The 19,079-nt window shown below is 43.8% G+C and overlaps 1 protein-coding gene across 1 annotated transcript in view; it reads right to left on the bottom strand.

Moving 5' to 3' along the window:
* Positions 1-19,079, bottom strand: part of MCOLN2 (mucolipin TRP cation channel 2) — a 1,022,745-nt gene that overhangs the window by 393,065 nt on the left and 610,601 nt on the right. The window lies entirely within an intron of this gene.

The following is a 19,079-nucleotide window of genomic DNA, read 5'->3' as shown; positions in this document are numbered from 1 at the left end:
TGCATGTTTGGCCAAACACCTACAGGAACTCGGGACTATCACTGAAAAGGGACATCCAAGTCTAAACAGCATCAGGAAAGGAGTAATATAACGTGAGGTATTCTCCCGGTTCTCACCACCTACGTGACAGATGTATAAATCCTAAAGTTTATCCTGCTCTTTTAAGTCCTTGCCCCTTCAGAGACTCACTAATCTAAAATGAAATGTCCAAAAGATGTGCCCAACTAAGTTTCAAACCAATATGTAAGTCCTTAGCCTCCCAGCTAGTCACCAAGATAGAACAAACACAAATGTTCCAAATTTTGACCAACAAGTGAGTTCACAAATCCTACTGAACAATTCCTACTTTAAAGAACAAAGGAAAGGCCTTTCCTTGGGAGGTCATTCCAGTGTTATCTCAGTCTGGTCACTAATTGGTGTGCCTGCTTTCACGTTTCTATGTCCCTGGCTTCTCAGACTGCATTTCAGGCTCCACCTTTGCCTCACGGTCTTCTTAGCGTGTGGGGTCAGTGTCTCTCACTGCATTATTGGATCCATCTCCACCTACCCGTGTTTCACTTGACCAGATCGAGTTTCTTTCAGACTTCTCTATTCCTTACAGGTCTCTTCTCCTAAGATCTCAGGATTTCAAAAGTCCAGGTCGCTCCATAACCTGGAGCTTCAGTATTCACTCTAGTAGGTCTAAGAATTACCTGCATTCCCGGCAATATGAGCAGGTCCTACATGAACTGGTCAACCTGCAATAGATGTGTCATTGATCAAATTGGGCCAGTTTCACTTTGACCTTAGGGTCTCAATATTCAGTTGACAAATTTCCCGACAGCCTTGATTCTAAATGTTCACTAGGTCATGCCTTATCCAAACCTCGCTTTGTCAGTTCTCATTTGGACAGGTTTTACCCTGTCAGTATTCATTTGTATATTTCTCAGTAGGACAGGATAATCAGCTTAAAGTTGCATAGGTCTCCAAGCAACCTACAGTATCAGCTTCACTTGGGCAGGTCTCAACTTTTTTTTTTCTTTTTCTCAACACAACCTGGAATATCAGTATTTTGGTTTGGGTAGGTCTATCCCTACGGTACCAGCATTCCCTTGGCCAGGTATCGCCATGTCTTGGAGTTTCAACAGCACTCTGCCAGGTCTCACAATGACCTGGAGTTTCAGCAGTCTTTGAGCAGGATTCCCCATCACCTATGGTTTCAGCAATACTTGGCCAGGTCTCCCCATGTCCTGGGATTTCAGCAGCACTTCTGGTCTACTCCCAGGCAGATGTCAGGAATGGGGTAGTACGCAACTCATCCAGCAAAGTCAACAGCCTTCAACAAGTGGCATGTTACCTGCTCTGGAAGGAATTGGATAAGAACAGGTCCAGCTGCTGCCTCTTTACTGAGGATTCTTCTCTAGGTGCTGTTATAAGTGGGCTTTTCCATCCCATTTTATATGGTTTACTGCTTTGCCCTCTGTATCAGCTCTGCTGATCGGCAGGGCTTGGTGGTTACTTCCCGATTAGGGATTGGGGGATTCAGATTTTCAAATGCTTCCAATTAAGTCTGTGACTGGGTGTCCCTCACCAATAACCATGCTGACTCCCAAAGTAGCTCCAAGAGTGTTTGTTGGCACTTTATAGATAGTTTGTAACATTTTCCAAAAGAACCCGTGGCCCAATCTACCGGGGTGTTGAGGATGTTGGCGCTAAGGCCGTCCCGCACCATCTAAATTCCTGCCAGTTAACCGGTTCCATGTAATTTCATCTCAGGGTGTTTTTTCGCAACAGATTTTTTTTTAATCACATTTTTAATTTTTTTATTTTTGGGGTGGTTAGGGTTACCCCCACCCAAACTCCCCATCCCCTTTAATTTTTTATATTCCCGTACACACAATTTGTATGTTTTTCTAACCCCCCAAAAAATGTGATTAGTTTTTTCGGCAAAAACGTTGTGGTAAAAAAAACCACGAAAAAACATCCTGCGATGAAAGGACATCGTACTCAGTTGACCACCTCCCTAGACCAGGCGCCCTTAGCGGGATGTTAGTATCTCACCATTGGAGACACCCATCTATCTCATGTTCTATCTGGTTCTACTATTCTACTAGTGGCTTAAAGTGATGGCTAACTGACTCCCTTTGGGCTTTTAGTCTTTTCCAAACCTAGTTCGCTTTGTATTCTAGGGAGTTCGGGATAGTGTCTCACTCTCATCTCTTATGCATCTTCTTACCTGTCCCTTCACTAAAGTGGACTTAAAATATTCCCCTCCTGCCGTACTACTGTCTCTCCGATCTCTCACTCCACCTTTCTACCATCACCCTTTAATCTGCTTCTCCTCACTTCTCAACTCCTTCCTTTCTTACTATTGCTACCTACCGTTACCTACTTCTTTTCTCCCACTCCCTGTCGCTCCCACTACTCTCCCTCTACTGCTATTCATTCTCAGTTATTAACACTCCTTGCTGCCCTTTATTACCAACTACTGCTCTACTACCTATTCCACTTCTATACTTATCCTGCACGCCCACTACTGCTTACTACCATTCGCTACTACCACTAGGTCCACTTCAAACTACTACTACTTCGGCCACTACAAATGCACTACTCCTACTCTACCTCTGCTCCTCTCACACAAAAACACTCCACAGACCACCCCTCCTTCCAATCGCCCCCACACTCCTTTCGCTTTCACCTCCTCTGGTCGCTCTCACCTCCACCATTCCTGCCCTCACCCAACTATTCCACACTCAGCCATTCTCACACACCTCCTTAAATACCCCACCCCATTCCAGTATTGGTTACTTACCCTGGCAAATTAACTACCTAGCTTCCAGGAGCATGATGGGACGGGATCAGAAGGGCTCATAAGAGCTAGTAAGTACTGCCCCTTCCTTGTGTAGTCTTGCCTTATTATACCTCCGATTCATGTAGGGGCCCATAAAGAAATGCTATTTTCAGGCCATCTTGGGCCTTTTAATAATACCATCATCCATGGTGGGTGAGTGGTTCAAGGCCTTCATAGGGTCTTTAATAAAAATAAGTCCCTGGTGGGATAGTGGACCTTCCTTTTCTTGGGTGGATCCATTGTGGCATATTGGTGGATGTTCTCTATTTGCCCGGGCTCCAGTAGACATGGTCTGCTGGAGCCATGCTGGTTGTGTTGTTGCGGCACCCCCTGGTGCAGTGTACATCATTTTCACCTCCTGCGATGCTGCTGATGGGTTGGGCCGTCTTGCACATCCCAGCCTCCTTCCTGGCAACGTCCTCCTGGGTGCAGCAGGGTCACTCCTCGCTGAGACTGCTCCTCTGGGTCACCCTGGGTCACCCTTTCAGCACCACGGCCTACACAGTAAATAGAGATAGCCATAGGGAAAGGGCCTGTGCTGAGACACCATATCAGGACAGGGGTCGTGCTTCCCCCTCCCTCCCAACAGGGCCTAAAAGCCTCTTGGAAGTTCTAATGGGCATGTGCACATGACAGTGGCTAGTCTACTCCCAACCGCTTGAGTCATAGGCACGCCATTCCTTCACTTGGAAAGCCAAGCAAGTCCAGGAACTTTTTATCTTCTTGAATCTATGAACTCAGATTGTGGTGTTAAACGTGGGATGTATATGATTGAGGTTTTGAAGCATGGTTGGGTTTTCTCGAACACCTTTTTTCAGAGGTTTACTCGCAATTACCTATGCTACTCGGCAGTTAGAGAGTTTTGGTGGTCTCCTTTTTAGAAGATGTGGTTTTATGGTGCCTAATAACAGGGCTTTGCAGAGGTCAACTGTCACTGATCATAGGGTTCTGGATGTCACTTTGAGTGACATCCACTACCCTTGGTGAGCCTTCGGGATCCTACTCCTTCCACATTTTGGTAAGCACATTGAGTAGTAACTGGACCAACCTATTCCGTAGGGGCTCGTCCCTCACATAATAAGATGGGGCGTTCACTTGACTCACCACAGCAACAAAGGGTACAATACAATTTAGATTTGTCTTCACTGAGCAGCAAACCTGGCTAATGTTAGTGGCCCTACGTCAGTAGTCTTTCTACTGTAGCAACATTGCAAGGAAGCAGAAAGATGTTCTTCAATCTTCAGTCAAGCTCGCTGTGTGCAATGTACCAGAAGTTCTGTTTTTACTGCTTCCACACAAAGACCCTAAATTCTGTAATTTAATTTTTCTTTAATCAACCATGCTCTCAGCAAAGCATGCCATAGAAAATTACTTTCTTTGTTTTGGTCAAATGACTTATTCATCTTTAAATGCAACAACAGAAAAAGCAAAAATGAAGACCTACCACCTCAATTCTGATAGAATTTGAAATATCAGGTAATTATAACAAAAGCAGACATGCAAAGAATGATTTGAACATTCGGAGAAAACAATTACCAACTGCTAATTGGAAGGACTAAACTCAGAGGAGAGTTTCAAATAATGAAGTACTATGTTAATGAGAGATTTCCTCGGTATAACCAAACCATCAAGGGAAACCAGATTGGACATTGTATTCTGCCATGAAGTGAAGTAGTGTGGATGCTATGTTATAGACTTTTCTGTAGAATGCACTTTCAGCATGATGGTGACTTCTTGGTGCTAACGAGAGGCTGTGGAATAAAACAAGTGAAAAGAATGGGTCTTTTGTCTTCTGTAAAAGTCATAAGGTTCTTCTAAGATTCTCTGGTAAGGGGTTCCATAGTGTTGGGAGTCCATGCAGAAGCGCAGTGACCTCCATGCCTGGAGAAAGTAAATCTGAGGATGAACAACAGATTATTCCTTGATGATCAAAGTGATCACAGAAGATGCATGTTTTGTTATCTCTCACTGTGAAGAGGCAGACCAAGATCTATGCAATGCTATGTGAACAAGGCAGATCATTCTGAATCTACTCTAACTGCAATTAGCATCCTGAAAAGAAAGCAGAAGCAAAGAGGAAGGTTTTGAGGTGCTTCTGGAACCGGAGATGGTTCTCCTCAAGTTTCAGGGATGTAGGAAGGCTGTTCCAGAGGGAGGCCCCTGCGCAGAGAGGGATCTACCCACAACTCGTTGCTTGGAGAAGCGGCTGACCCTGAGGGAGTTGGAGGCGGATGAGCAAAGAGCTTGAGAAGGAAGATATTTAGGAAGAGAGAGTTGAAGGTATTTTGGCCCCAGGCCCCAGAAGGCCTTGTGGACAATGCAGAGGGGGTTTGCCTCCTTCTGGTTTGCCTGCTTCTCATGTCCTGGTCCTAAATGCGTTTCTCCATGGCCCTTCATAGGTCCTGCCCCCTTGTTCCCTTTACATTGTTCCTGGATTGGTCTTGGTCTTCCCCTACTTGTGTGGGGCCTTTCCACTAGTCAGTTTTCCTTTGCCTCACCGGCTGAGGGTCTGTGACTTTCCGAACTTAAGAAAAGCTTGGAGGCCATCTTAACATAAGGTTAAAGTCCTACCCTCTGTGCCGAATCAGCATTGTTCCTCTGTGGCTTTATGCCTTGGCTCTCCATGTCATCCCCACAACCGCAGGCAGTTCTTTCTGCCTCAGCAATACTCCTCTTCTGTTAAGGATTTGAAAGGTGCTCATGAGGTCCCTGCCTCACAAGAGGAACTTCGTAACAGCATGATGCAATTCCCATTTTTCTGCGTTTTGTTTGCCTCACTAGGTGCCTGTTTCACATGTCGTGCTTGGTCCATTTGGATCCAAGGGGGCATGATCTCTGGTCACAATGGCGTCCATGGCAGGTCTTGTCACATTAGGATGTCACAATGTCAGCTTCTTTGGATTCTTAGGATTTATCACCACATGAACCTTGGATTAACTTTGACAAGTATGTCCTAAACCCATAGTTTTATTACAGTTACCATCACTTTCTCCAAACTGCATGCACGGTCCACTGATAGGGTATTAACCATAGAACAAGGGAGTTATTTTGCTTCAGAGTCTCCTAGTATGGACATGGCCCCTGAGTTCTAGAAGGCCTCTGCAGCTCCCACACTGTACCATTTCCCGATAGCTCAAAGCTCTGACGATACTGACTTGGTAGGGAGACCATCCCGGGTTGCAGAGTTTCCTCTTGGCCTTTGAGTGACGTCAGATCTGGCTTAATCACAGAAGAGTGCTTCAGATGGAATGCAAAGACATTTTATTTTTTATCACATTCTGAGAAAATTGATTAGTTTCTACGCATTCAAGGCACCCAAGACAGACTTGAATGACTGGGATTGATCATTTATTGCAGTTCACCAAGATTGATCTTCTGTTTGTTATTTTTATTCAAAATATAAACCCAGTCAATGCTTTGTTTAGTAATTAATTATATGTGCACAAAAAAATGAATAAACCGTTTCAGAAAAAAGAATGCTGCCTTCAACTAGTAAAGGCATCTTCATTCAAGTGAATGGATAAACCCTAAGAACTGAAGTTAAATAACTACAAAGTCAATATCAATCTCCTTATAGAGAAATCTCAGTGTTTGTCACTATTCAATAGAGTACTTTACATCACTCCTGCAGATCAATGCATATGAAAGTATATTGGTATGTAGAATACCTTTTAGATCAAGTAACATTTTTACAGGTAAAACAAAAATGAAATAAAGACATGGTATTACCTTTTCCACAACACCTATTGATTTCCAGCTAAGATGATTTCTGCAATGTCGTCATTCTCTTTACCAATCCATACTAAATGATATCTGAAGAAAGTACAGTATCTCCTTAGCATAGGCACTGAGCACCAAGTTCAACCTTACATACAACCCCATTTCCCCAAGGTATTTTCAATTGTATCCTCACTGCCACCTCACTTATATACCGTTTCTTCAAATTAAGAGCCTTTACCCATACCGCTCAACCACTGCTCCAAACTAGAAGGATCGACAGTAGCTCATTTGATAGCTCCATCCCTTTTGGCAATAAAAGTTCCCATTGAGATTATCATTCTAACATTCTGAGGGCGGGCTTAATTGCCTCCAATCCCAAGAAAAAACATCTTGGGCTCCTGAGCTATTACCACTCCTGTGATCCATGACAAATAATAAATGATTTCCAAACATTATCTCTGTATGTGTAAAAAGGTAGTTCTGTCTGCTGTGTTATACCAAAGGCAGACAATTGTCTGCTATACCGATATGCTAGCGATGGCTGGTGAAATATATCTGGTGCAAGTAATTCAGTTAAAACAATCTCATTTTGTGTGATGAAATGACTGCTGATCTGCAGGAATACAGAGCTGAGTAGTAAGACAGCTTAGTCATCCCCATAATGCTCCTAAACCAGTATATGTTTGAAGAAAGATTTAGCGATTGGGGCTTAAAAGTAAATATGGTGCAAAATGCTGGCCATGAGACTGTTTCTTTATTCTTAGTTTTTGTCACGTGGCAGCATTGAGATAGGCTTGCAGGCAACAAGATGTGACTAGAGACCATGGAATCAAGCCTTTAGCGTATTTTAATACTATTTTCTAATAGACCTCCGACGTCTTCCTTGTTTTGTTCATGCCTTCTGAACAGGAGTCATGTTCTTTCACACGATTTGTATACAATGCCAGTTTACTCCAGTTTGATGAGACCTTTGCTTCTTTGGCTCGTCCAGCGTCGTCCGCTAAGATTCACTTTATAATTCAATTTGCTCTTTAACTGCGACACTCTGGAAATGTTGATCCCAAGATGTCACTTATCCTTGATACTTTCTTGATGTCTTATAGAAGATCTACATTCTCTGGTCCCTTCATCTCTTCTAGGCACGTCAGCTCACCTCTGTGTGATGTTCACTTGGCGATGGTTGGTGACTTGGTGATGTCACCATTCGTCTTGACCCTTCATTTGCTCTGCTTCTTCAGGAATCTCATTTGAACAACCATCCTATTTCCCCGTATGCATGTATGGTTTCCCCAATGGGAATCTTGCCTCTTTTTGTCTTTGCCGTTTCAACTGCTCCATGTAGATCACATACTCTGGTTTCCAACATACAGGCAATAGGGGCGGAACAGTTGAGGTGGGGGTACTTGGCTCGTCCTCTACACTGTACATTTTGTAGTCACCACGGCACAACCAGACGTGGCTTATATGTCACGATTTACATGCCACAGGTGCAATTATTACAATTTAAAAAGGTGCAGAAGATTAAAAAGCCACCTATGTCTGCAGGAACTTTGCATTCCAGCAGCAGTCAAGGATGTACACGTGACCTGTGAACCCACCCTGTGCCACTGCAGAGCTGAGAAAAAGGGTGCTTCTAAGCCATCTTGGCAAAGGCCCATGTTTGCACTATAATTTTGGCATAGAACATATATGAAAGGGGAGTTGTATTAGCAAACTACCCTTTCAGAAACGGATTTACCTGCATCATTGTATGTAATATAAATCAAGCTCTGGCTTTTCTAGCCGCACCAGATGGCATTCTGTTACAGTTTGGCCCGAACGGCCAAGACTCAGTACCCTGGAAGGCTTCTTGCCATTTCTCTTCCTTCAGGGTCCTTGCCCCACTCTCCCGATTTTGCCCTCAGTCCTGGTAGTCTATCACCTGTGCTCGAGTTCATAACTCTGTAAAGGCTTGAAATTGATTTCTTTGTGACAGTCCACCAAACCCCTGTCTCAAGCAGAGAACTGTTTGGTTTGGCAGTCTATGAGAGGAGACATCTCACTAGCACACGCTGCTAATGTTTATGCAGGTAATCATGTGTTCCAGTTCTCCTTTAATCAGTTAGCTCCTCCAGTGGTTTAAAACCATCAATACCCCACACTTGTCCCAAAAGTGCAACTCCCCTTGCGTCCCAAGATCAGAATCCCTGCAAAGAGTTAATCCAGAGGAGCAGATTGGTTATCTGCAATGGGATCCGTGCTGTTATCCTATCTTTCCAACTTAATTTCACGCTCATCTTAAGTGTTGCCTGTATAAATATTGATATCTGTTCTTGTTTCCCTCCATATAGCATGTTCCTTTCTCCACTCCAATACTGTGTAATTCCAACCTACTCCTAAACTATCAATTGATTTTAAGTAGCTGTGTTGCCCAATAGTACTTCTGCAAATTGGGGGTATTCAGAACCCCTTACCAGATACATCGGTATGAAGTATATAACGCTAGCCAGAGTTTACTGTTAGACTTTATTAGATTAGTCAAAAGGGTCTCCATTTTGTAAAAATATCTGGAGGAATGCAAAACGGAGAGTTCTGGGAAGTGCAATCATTTTAAAAAGGACTGCACAGCCCATCATTTTCAGTGGAAGAGGGGTCCAGTGCCTTACATCCTCTGTAAAGCAGGTCATCAAAGGCATCATGTTTATGTCAAAAACCCTATTTTTATTTGGTGACACTTCATTCCCAATTATACAAAGTAGTCAAACTTAGTCCATAAAGGCATGGTAACCGGAAAGTCATGTTCTGTGCCAATGAGCAGGAAGATCACAGATGTGTCCCAATTAACGTTGAAACCAGAATAGCACCCATATTCTGTGATCAAATCTAGAACAGTAACTATTAAATGTTGTTATCACCTAAATAATGAGTAGGTTGTCCACATAGGATACTTTTCCTCCCCCTCTCCATGGCCAACGAAATCCTTTCCACAAAGTGTCCCTTTTCAGCAAGAGACTCTATTGTTAACTGTAAAATGCTGGGTAAAAGATCACCCTATCTGAATCCCCTCCCTATCAGGAATACTCTGGATATATTACAGTTTATCAACACCTGTGCTTTCAGCCTCATGTAGAAGAAGGTAATCCAGTTCCAGTATTTCGGACCAATGCCCATCTTTACTAGAACACCAAAGAAATGGGGACATTCAACTGCAGCTAACGCAGTGTCAACATCCAATGGCAGCACTGCTCTAGGTTCCCTATAACGGTCCAGCAAGCATAGAACACTGAACAGGCACCTAAATATTGTGTCTCGTGGATCTGTGATAAAGAACAAAGGGGGGCTCCAGGCACATAGAGATGCTTTTCACTCTAATCCTGCCTTCGGAATATTCTACTGTGCTGTATCAGTATATCATTTTAAAATAATGCTTCAAAAAAGTAAGCCGAGTATCCAACTAGTAAGGTTATTTTACTCTGGATGTAGGTTCCATATAAATGCCCCGAGTCATTGCTTCTGTGCGCAGAACAAATTGCTTTTATTCAGCAGGACCAGTCCAAGGACTGGTTTTAGATCCAACATATTCAAAGTACAATAAATGAACAGAATTTGTATATTATAATCTTTTGTTTTTTTACACAGAACTATCCTACATAACACTATTAATCAATGGTGTGTTTGTACTGCTTTGTGAAGTAAATATTACATCATATTCACATTTTTGTAAAGAAGTGACCAAAGAACAGAATAACAGTATTCACACATATGGAGGCTATATTCCGCATAGCTCTTTGCAATGTTGTTACACATATAGACCCTCGTATTAATCCGAGGTAAGGCTGTGTTCATATACATGCATTTGTTTTTGGAGAGAAGGATTGTGGTGCTTGCTGGTGTAGTGAAGTAGGGTATTCCGATCTGTGTCCTTCGTGAACAAGGTGCAAGATAGTTGATCACCCTGGGTCAGTATTCGTAGGTCTAAGAAATTGATGTTGGATTTGTGAGGCACAGTATTCGCTTTCAGTGTTGATGAGGGGGGAACAGGTCTGCTGCCCATCGGGACTCAAAGTTTCCCTTTTTTCCAATATAACTACAATCAGCACACAGGGAAGCTCAAGTATTAGGTGAGCAAGCCTGTTTAGATTCTTACGGGATGGCCAACAAACTAGAACAACGTCTGCAGCACAACTTTTCAGTATTCCACCGGTACCCCATTAGTGCCCCAGGTTTTCCTGGATTTTAACGGTTACAGTGTATTTGTTAAATGCAGCAGCCTCCAAGGTTACCCTTGTCATATCTACTATACTCCTAGCTGTCGTATCCTTAAGAGCATCAACTGTGATTGGTGCCCCCTCATTCGCACGTGCCTTATAAAGATGTTTATAATCTAAAAACATCTCCTTCATTTTCTGTACTTCAGAGTGCATGGAACCATGATAGTCCCCAATTGGGGGGAGGGGGAGTACTCAGTTTCCTTCTCCCCTTTAATATAGCTGGGCCAGAAACGTTCCTGCCTTATCTCCAAATTCCCCTTTATACATGGTCATACTGTTGGAACAGATACATCTAGTGTGATCCCTGCAGATCATTCATTTGGGTTAAGGAGGAACGCCCCTTCCCTATCCACAAGCTCCCACTCTAACTGATCGATTTCTTCCTTTCTAACCTTTTCTTATTTGTGATTTGTGAAATAGCCTCACTTCTGATGACCATTTTATGGGACCCCATTATCCTCAATACCTTAATCGAGTTCAATGCGCACCTTCGAGGCCTTACCTAAATTTCCCTTCACATCCCAGTCTGGAATATGGTAAGGCTGTATGCAACGGAGTCCTAAATTCTTTTTGCGTCCCCAATGTTTTATCACCGATAGTGGAGAATGACCAGAAATATCCCAAGGCAGGTACCAAATGTCCTGATAGTTCCGTTTACCAGTAGAGGGTGTCAGAAAAGAGTCCAATCTAGAAAACGCTTTAGGGGACAATGAGTAAAATGAGAAGGGTTTATCTTGTGGAAGTATGTCCCTCCATACATCACTGTTAGAGTTTCAACCATGAACTGTTACTGCTCTAATCGTCCAGCACCGGGTCAAATGCCTCAGTAAAGTAACCTCCAAGTATCAATTACCCTGCAGGAGTCGCCACTAAAGATTATCTAAAAAAGCCTGGGAGCATACACTTAGAAAATAGTTATAGGTTACCCATTCCAAGTACCACACATGCTTATGTGCCTGCAATACATGCCTTTGTCAATGCGATTTACAGATAAAGGGGAGTTTTGACAAGTTCTTGACAAGTTAGTGGAGCCCAATGCGCTTCACTGGGAGGTCACTCCATCTGCCCAGAAAATCACATTGTGTACAAAGGAGGTGGGTCTCTGACAGCAACCAGTGCTTACGACTGCACACAACTGAGCAATGCCGCTCTTACTTTTTCTCCAAGTTAGTTTACATTCCGATACATCAGCTTGAGCCCATACTGCTCATCTCTAGAACCACACAGAGTTTGGGTGTGAGTTTTCCACCCGTCCACACTTCCCCTAAGGACTAATATAGGGATGTTGCTAGGTCTGGAAAAGATCTGGGGCTATGCTAATGTCGGGATAGTAGGGACTCGGGGCTAGCTAGCCTTTTGGTTGTAGCCCCTGAGCTTCTATCCAGGGGGTACAACCAAAGGATCCGGGGCTATAGCCCCCTCAGCCCTGCCCTAGCAATGCCACTGGACTAACTCACAATGACAACCCAACATCCACGTAAAGTATGCTTTGTTACAAACCTCCAATTCCATTTCCATGTCAAGCATCCACCCATCATTACTGGAGAGAAAACGCAAAGGCCAACTGGGCCCAGTAAAAATGTTCAACAAAGTGAGTTCAATGTATACATACTCAACCCAATTCCTCCCTCCATACTCTCTATATCTTCCACAAACGGTGATGGATTTCTTACCCTAGCCTTTTGTTAATAAACCCCATTCAACCCATCTGCCTCCTGCTGCCTATCCCACATCTCCACTATATCCAGGGTTACTTCAAATGACTTTGTCCATTCCAGCTTGCAATTCTTGTTGTGAGGTCATTGATCACAAAGGGTCAGATGTGTCTTTTTCCTGTAGGTCATTCATCCCGACAGGCATCCTCCCCTTGGTCAAAAGGCTGCTCCAGCTTCATCCTCTGCTGCACTTTCATAATGCTCTCCCAAATCAATGACACTCTGTGACCTTGAGAAGTGTGTGGGAGACTGCAGACCAGGACCATTTGCCTTGGGACATGCCCCCTTTCAGAACCTGCCACACCACTGACCACAATGTTCCCCAGTCCAGTCGCAAGCCGCTCATGAGGCAGTAAAGAACCGTGTCTTGACGACATGGATGATTTTCACCAACATGTAACTGATCTGTAAGCATCTGAGCCTTTCTCTAGCTGTGTCAAAGGATTTCCTTTGTTTTTACACTTCTAAGCCATCTCTATGGAGAGTCTAATCAAGGAAAACATTCATTGTTGCCTCACCAAGTCCAATCTTGTCTCTCCACATTTAAACTTGTAAATTAACATCCCTATCGCAATATTTAAATATTATCGCAATTATGGGGGCAGGTGGGGCCCCCCAAAGGGGCTTAACTGTGGTGATCCTGTAGGGCCTCTCAATTGAACTGTCATAACCCAGTCATCGAGTAAAGGTTCCATGCTGTATCCATACCAACTGGAGGTTACTTCTTCTGGAGCCACCTTCAAAGACCTATGCAAGCCTATATGTTTTCTCAAGGGTAGGCATTCAAACAATATTATTATTTGAAATAATCAAATCGTATAGCAAAGATATTCTGTCATCTGGTTTTGGTGATCCAGTCAGTCACAATTGATAAACATGCCATGATCAGATTAAATTAACTGCCATTCCAATGGTGTCAGCGCTATCTTGCAACATGTTTCGATTGTACACATAAGCTTTAAGATCAGTTTATAAATGTGCATTTCCCGGTTAGGCTATTTGCACCAGGAGGTGCTCCAGAGGGTTCTACCAGTTCAGCAGATTTTTGGGGTGTTCAGGCAAATCTTGGATTGGGCAGTGCTCTGACCCTGTCCATTTTAGTCAAATATTCAGGATGTGGCAAAAGCACAGCTTTTGTAGTGAGGGCCTCTACTCTAGAGGACCAGTTTAGAGGTGCAAATACTGATCAGCAGATTCTCCTGATCCCGGGGGACAAGACCCGCACCCCACGGCATTATTGAGACTGATGAGTGAAGTTCATTTCAACTGTCATGCCTGCAGGTAAGTTTGAACACCACATTTGCATGTACTGAGCATGTGGTGTAGGATTGGGAAGCGTTGCTGCGCCTCACGGAGAGGTAAGAAAGGGGTTCGGAAAGTGGGGGAATGCATGTGTGCATATGTACATATGTATGTGGGGTGTGTGTGTATGAACAAGCAACAGGTGGGATGCGGGGGAAGAGAGTGCGAGAGGGAACGGGGGTGCATCACATTTTCAAAAAGTGTTGCAAAATATTAATAAAATGAAATAGATAAGATGTTTTGCTTACAATGATTACCCTATAAGAGGATTTCTGATTTGAGTTTGCAGCACAGATAGTTCTGGGGAAGGGGGCTTCACACTGTATTTAGCCCTGGGTGTGGAGTCATATTTTGCTTATGGTTACCACACAAAGGCTAATGGTATGGTTCAGAGTGTGAACCAGATGATGAAGCAATACTTTCAATTTCTTTTATTAATGTGAAAGTCGAATGTTGAACTGAAATATACTGCTCTCAGTGTTTTCTTGTAGTTATTCTGCATTTCTCCATACCTGTACAACCTGTACAACCGTCTTTTCTTTTTATGTGCTTTTGACACCTACAGAATTGTTCAAAGAGGACCCCGGACAGACACTGTTCTCGCTTTCAATGGAAACTTAAGGTTTTGAGCTTTAGGAATACACACCTGCGGTTTAAGATGGAAATAAAAGCATCAGTGGACAACATCCTCACATGCGTTTGGTTTTCCGCAAGATTGCCTCTTGATTTTAACACGCCGGTTCATCACCAGTTACGATTTCTATGATCCGTTTTGCCATCAATTGGATCATCATTGCCGAAGACGGTCCATTTACGTTTGGCAAAGGACTTTTGAAGCAATAATTCTGTTGTGAAATCGGCACCATTGGCCTTTCCTGAATGTTACCGGTATCAGTTTCAGTTGGTGGCAACATTATTTGGTTGAATGAACAAGGTACTCTGTCAGTAACAGGTTGTGGAAACCAGATGCCTTTGTTTTCTTTGTTATAGTTGTTAATACAACTTTTCAAATATAAACCTCATATGTTTAAAATAATCATATACGACAATTTTAACAAACGTCACATAAAGGCCATAAAATTCTTACATAAACCTAAAGCAATTACATATAAAACCACATATAAAATCAGTAGCATCTAAGAGCAGGATTATGACCCATATTACTTCTGAACAGATTTTTTACGATTTTCACATTAGATGTCCTTCCATTGCATTTTCTTCTAATCACTATGAAAACGTTAAAAAAAGGAAAAAATATTCAGGCAGACAGACTTTAAAACCAGTTCCTTCCAACTCATATTTAGATTAGTTGTTAAAACAAATAGTTTCAACCCCTAGATTAGAATCTTTTATACATTTCTTCACAGTAGAGAATCTAGCAAAACAAAGATATTTCCACATCATTTCACATGACATGCCCTTCAGTGTTTTAACCTTACGTATTCCCCTATATGAATAGGTTTTATTATACACTAGCTGTCCCCGGCTATGCGTTGCTGTGGCTTAGTCTGGTTAAATGGAAAAGAAAGAAAAGAGAAAGCGCACGTTTGTAATATGTTTAATTTCACAATGCTTGTGGGCAGTTTTTAATGGCTTTGGCGGTTCTCCAAGTTGAGGCAGTTTAATTTTTCTAACGGCGCAACACATTCCTTTCGTTTCTCCATCAAATTTCACAGCCTTCCAATAAGGACACACTTCAGTCATGGTGCCGATGAGAACATGCCGGCTCAAACTATAATCATCAGCTGGGTTGTACCGGAATGCGAGGTGATTGTAATCGCATGACTGCTGAGTACGGAGTCGTGTTTGACGCTGGTCTGCTCAGCCACTCTCAGGCTTGTCGCGTTCAAACAGATCTGAAGCTACAGAACACGATTGCTGTGCTCGCAACCGTGCATCCTTAAGTCTGGCTGCACGTCGCTCTGCTGCTTCCTCGGCACATATTTTAGCCAGCGTGTGTTGCTTTTACATCCCACAGATGGCGCTGGTATAGCGTGTGTTGCTTTTACGTCCAAAAGATGGCGCTGTTTTTCAGAAAAAGCATGTTTTTACCTGTCACAGGTGTGACATCTATGTATAGTAGGTATATAAAAACATGAGCCTATTCTAATGCAACGTTGTGTCAAAACATCAAAGCAATCAGTGAAGAACTTTCGGAGATTTAAGGTTTTGAACAAACGAGTGTATATATATATATATATATGATACATTACTCACCGTAATCGTATTTCTGATGCTTGTATCTGCTTAGATTCACATGCTGTGCATAGGCCGACATCTAGTGGAAGCTTCGGAGTATTACAGTTTGTTTTTCGAAACTCGAAAAAAGGCATCGACACAGGGCGTGCCAGTAATACTATCCCTAGTGTGACGTCCACTGTACTGTACCCATGATCCCTCATGCGTCTAGGACCCTCAGATTGTATTTTTTCTGACATGAGGTAGCATGAGGAGTAGCACGAGTACAGATAATCCAAGCAGATAGAAAGGTAAGACTACAAGCATCCGTGTGCCTTCTCTCAGAGGGGAGGAAGGGTGGGTCGCATGTGAATCTAAGCAGATACAAGCATCAGAAATAGGATTACGGTGAGTAATGTATCCCTTCTGAGGCTTGTGGAATCTGCTTAGATCACATGCTGTGCATAGATTAGCGAGCAGTACCTGAAGGAGGTGGGATGTGAGAAGGGTCATGAGCAAATAAATGTCTTAGAACCGCTTGTCCCACTTGTGTATCTGTCTTGGAATGAGTGTCAATGCAGTAGTGCTGAGTAAAAGTGTGAATAGAGCTCCAAGTAGCTGCTTTGCAAATGGTGTCAAGGGGTATATTTGCAATGAAAGCCAGAGTGGCCGCAATGCCTCTTGTAGAGTGGGCCCTAGGCGTGAAAGCCAGATTTTTTTCAGAAAGTGAGTAACACAGCTTGATACAGTTAATAATCCACTTGGAGATGGCACCTTTAGAGACGCGATCCCTCGTTCTGCATGTAGCTACAGAGACAAACAGCTGATCTGTTTTCCTTAGCGGTCTGGTCTTGTTTACATAGTAGAGGACCACCCTACACACATCTAGTGTGTGTAGTTTCACCTCAGCCGAGCTTTGTGGGTCTTGGAAGAAAGCCGAAGCTCAATGGACTGGTTCACGTGGAAACTTAGGTGAGAACCTAGGGTGTGTGCGTAAAACCAGTTTATCTTTATGGACAGTAAAGAAGGGATCTTGCACTGACAGAGCCCGAATTTCACTGACTTCTTATAGATATAATTGCCACTAAGAAGGCCGTTTTTTAAGTCAGGTGTTTGAGACTGCTTTTGTGCATGGGCTCAAATGGGGGGTCCATGAGCTTAGATAGCACCACGTTAAGGTCCCATCCTGGTGGTGGGTTTGAAATGGGAGGGTGAAGTCTCTTTACTCCTTCCATGAAGGCTTTAACTACTGGTACTTTCCACCACGACACCTTGTTATGGGAAGTGGTGTAAGCTGACAGGGCTGCCAGGTGTACCTTCAGTAAGTTAAAAACCAGTCCTGCGTCCAGCAGGTGGAGCATGTATGTAACAATAGTGGAAGGAGTACAATCAACTGGGTTGATTTGTTTATTCTGGCACCAGATAACGAATCTCTTCCATTTGTCAAAGTAGCAGTGCCTCGTGTTAGGTTTCCTAGATTCCTTTAGGATGTCCATACACCTCTGTGGTAAATTGACGTGTCTGAACTCTGACCTCGGGAGCCATGCTGCCAGGTTCATTGAGTTGGGTTGAGGATGCACTGTTTGACCTTGGTGCTGGAACAGTCGGTTGTACCAGCGCGGAAGTTTGATGGGTTTGCACACCGCCAATCTGCGTAAGTGTGGGAACCACGGTTGTCTTGCCCACATGGGAGCAACTAGGACGAGCGTCATCAATTCTCTGTTCATCTTGTTGACCACCTTCCTGATTAGAGGAGTTGGTGGAAAAGCGTACGCAAACATCCCTGACCAGTTCATCCACAGGGCGTTCTCCTGGGAGTCTGGTTGGGGGAACCTGGATGCAAATCCTGGGCATTGTCTGTTTTCGCTTGTGGCGAATAGGTCTATAGTGGGGAAACCCCACTGAGAGAAGATATCTTCTACGACTTCTCTGTGTAGACACCATTCGTGTTCCTCTGGGAGGGTGTCCCTGCTCAGAGCATCCGCTAGGGAATTGAGATCCCCTGGAACATGTTGCGATGACAGGAAGATGTTCCGTCTGAGTGCCCATATCCAGATTTTCTGGGCAAGCTTGGAAAGATTTGGTGACCGAGTCCCTCCTTGCTTGTTCAGGTAGAACATGGCTGTAGTACTGTCCGTCCGGATTTTCACTGACAGATTTAACAGGTAGGGCTCGAACGCTTGAAGTGCTCTGAATACTGCCAGAAGCTCTAACAGGTTGATGTGATTCTTGGTCACTGAGTGCGACCAGAGACCCTGAGCTGTGTGGTGGAGATGGTGAGCTCCCCACCCCGTCAGGCATGCATCGGTTGTGACTACCGCCTGTATCTCGGGATCGTAAAAGGGTTTCCCCTTGGACAGATTCTCTCTTGTCCACCAGTGAAGGCTTTTTACAAGTGTTGGCGAAACGACCACTAGATCGTCCCACTGACCACTTGCCTGAGACCACTGTTTTGCCAACCATTCTTGCAAGGGACACATGCGCAGGCGCGCGTGGGGGACCAGGTAAATCCATGACGTCATCATGCCCAGCAAACGCATTGCTTTGCGTACCGTTATCTGGCGACCGGACTGATATTGCGGAATTTGCAGCAGTATATTCCGAATTCTTTCCTCGGAAGGAAAGGTCAACCCCTTTTGAGTGTCTAGGATAGCTCCTAGGAACTGTTTGGATGTGCTTGGCACGAGACTTGATTTTTTCTCGTTTACTGAGAAGCCCAATTCGAAGAGGAGGTCAATTGACCTTTGAATGTTTGCTCTGCAAATTACTGGGGTCTCCCCCGTGATGAGCCAGTCGTCCAGGTAAGGGTACACCGGGATTGCCTCCCTGCGTAGGTGTGCTGCCGCCACCGCCAGTACCTTGGTAAATACCCTTGGAGCTGAAGCTATCCCGAAGGGCAGTACCTTGAACTGGTAGTGCCGACTGTCCACCTTGAAGCGCAAGTACTTTCTGTGCGCTGGGAACATGGAAATATGAAAATAGGCATCTTTCATATCCAATGTTGCCATGTAATCCCCCTTTTTTAGGAGAGGGATTACCTCCTGGAGAGTAGTCATGCGAAACTTTTGGGGCTTGACATACTTG

The sequence above is a fragment of the Ambystoma mexicanum genome, chromosome 1q (genome assembly GCF_040938575.1).
Source record: "Ambystoma mexicanum isolate Mex_15411 chromosome 1q, UKY_AmexF1_1, whole genome shotgun sequence".
Taxonomy (NCBI): domain Eukaryota; kingdom Metazoa; phylum Chordata; class Amphibia; order Caudata; family Ambystomatidae; genus Ambystoma; species Ambystoma mexicanum.
Note: the sequence above shows the minus strand (reverse complement) of the source record. Positions and strands in the feature narration are given on the sequence as shown.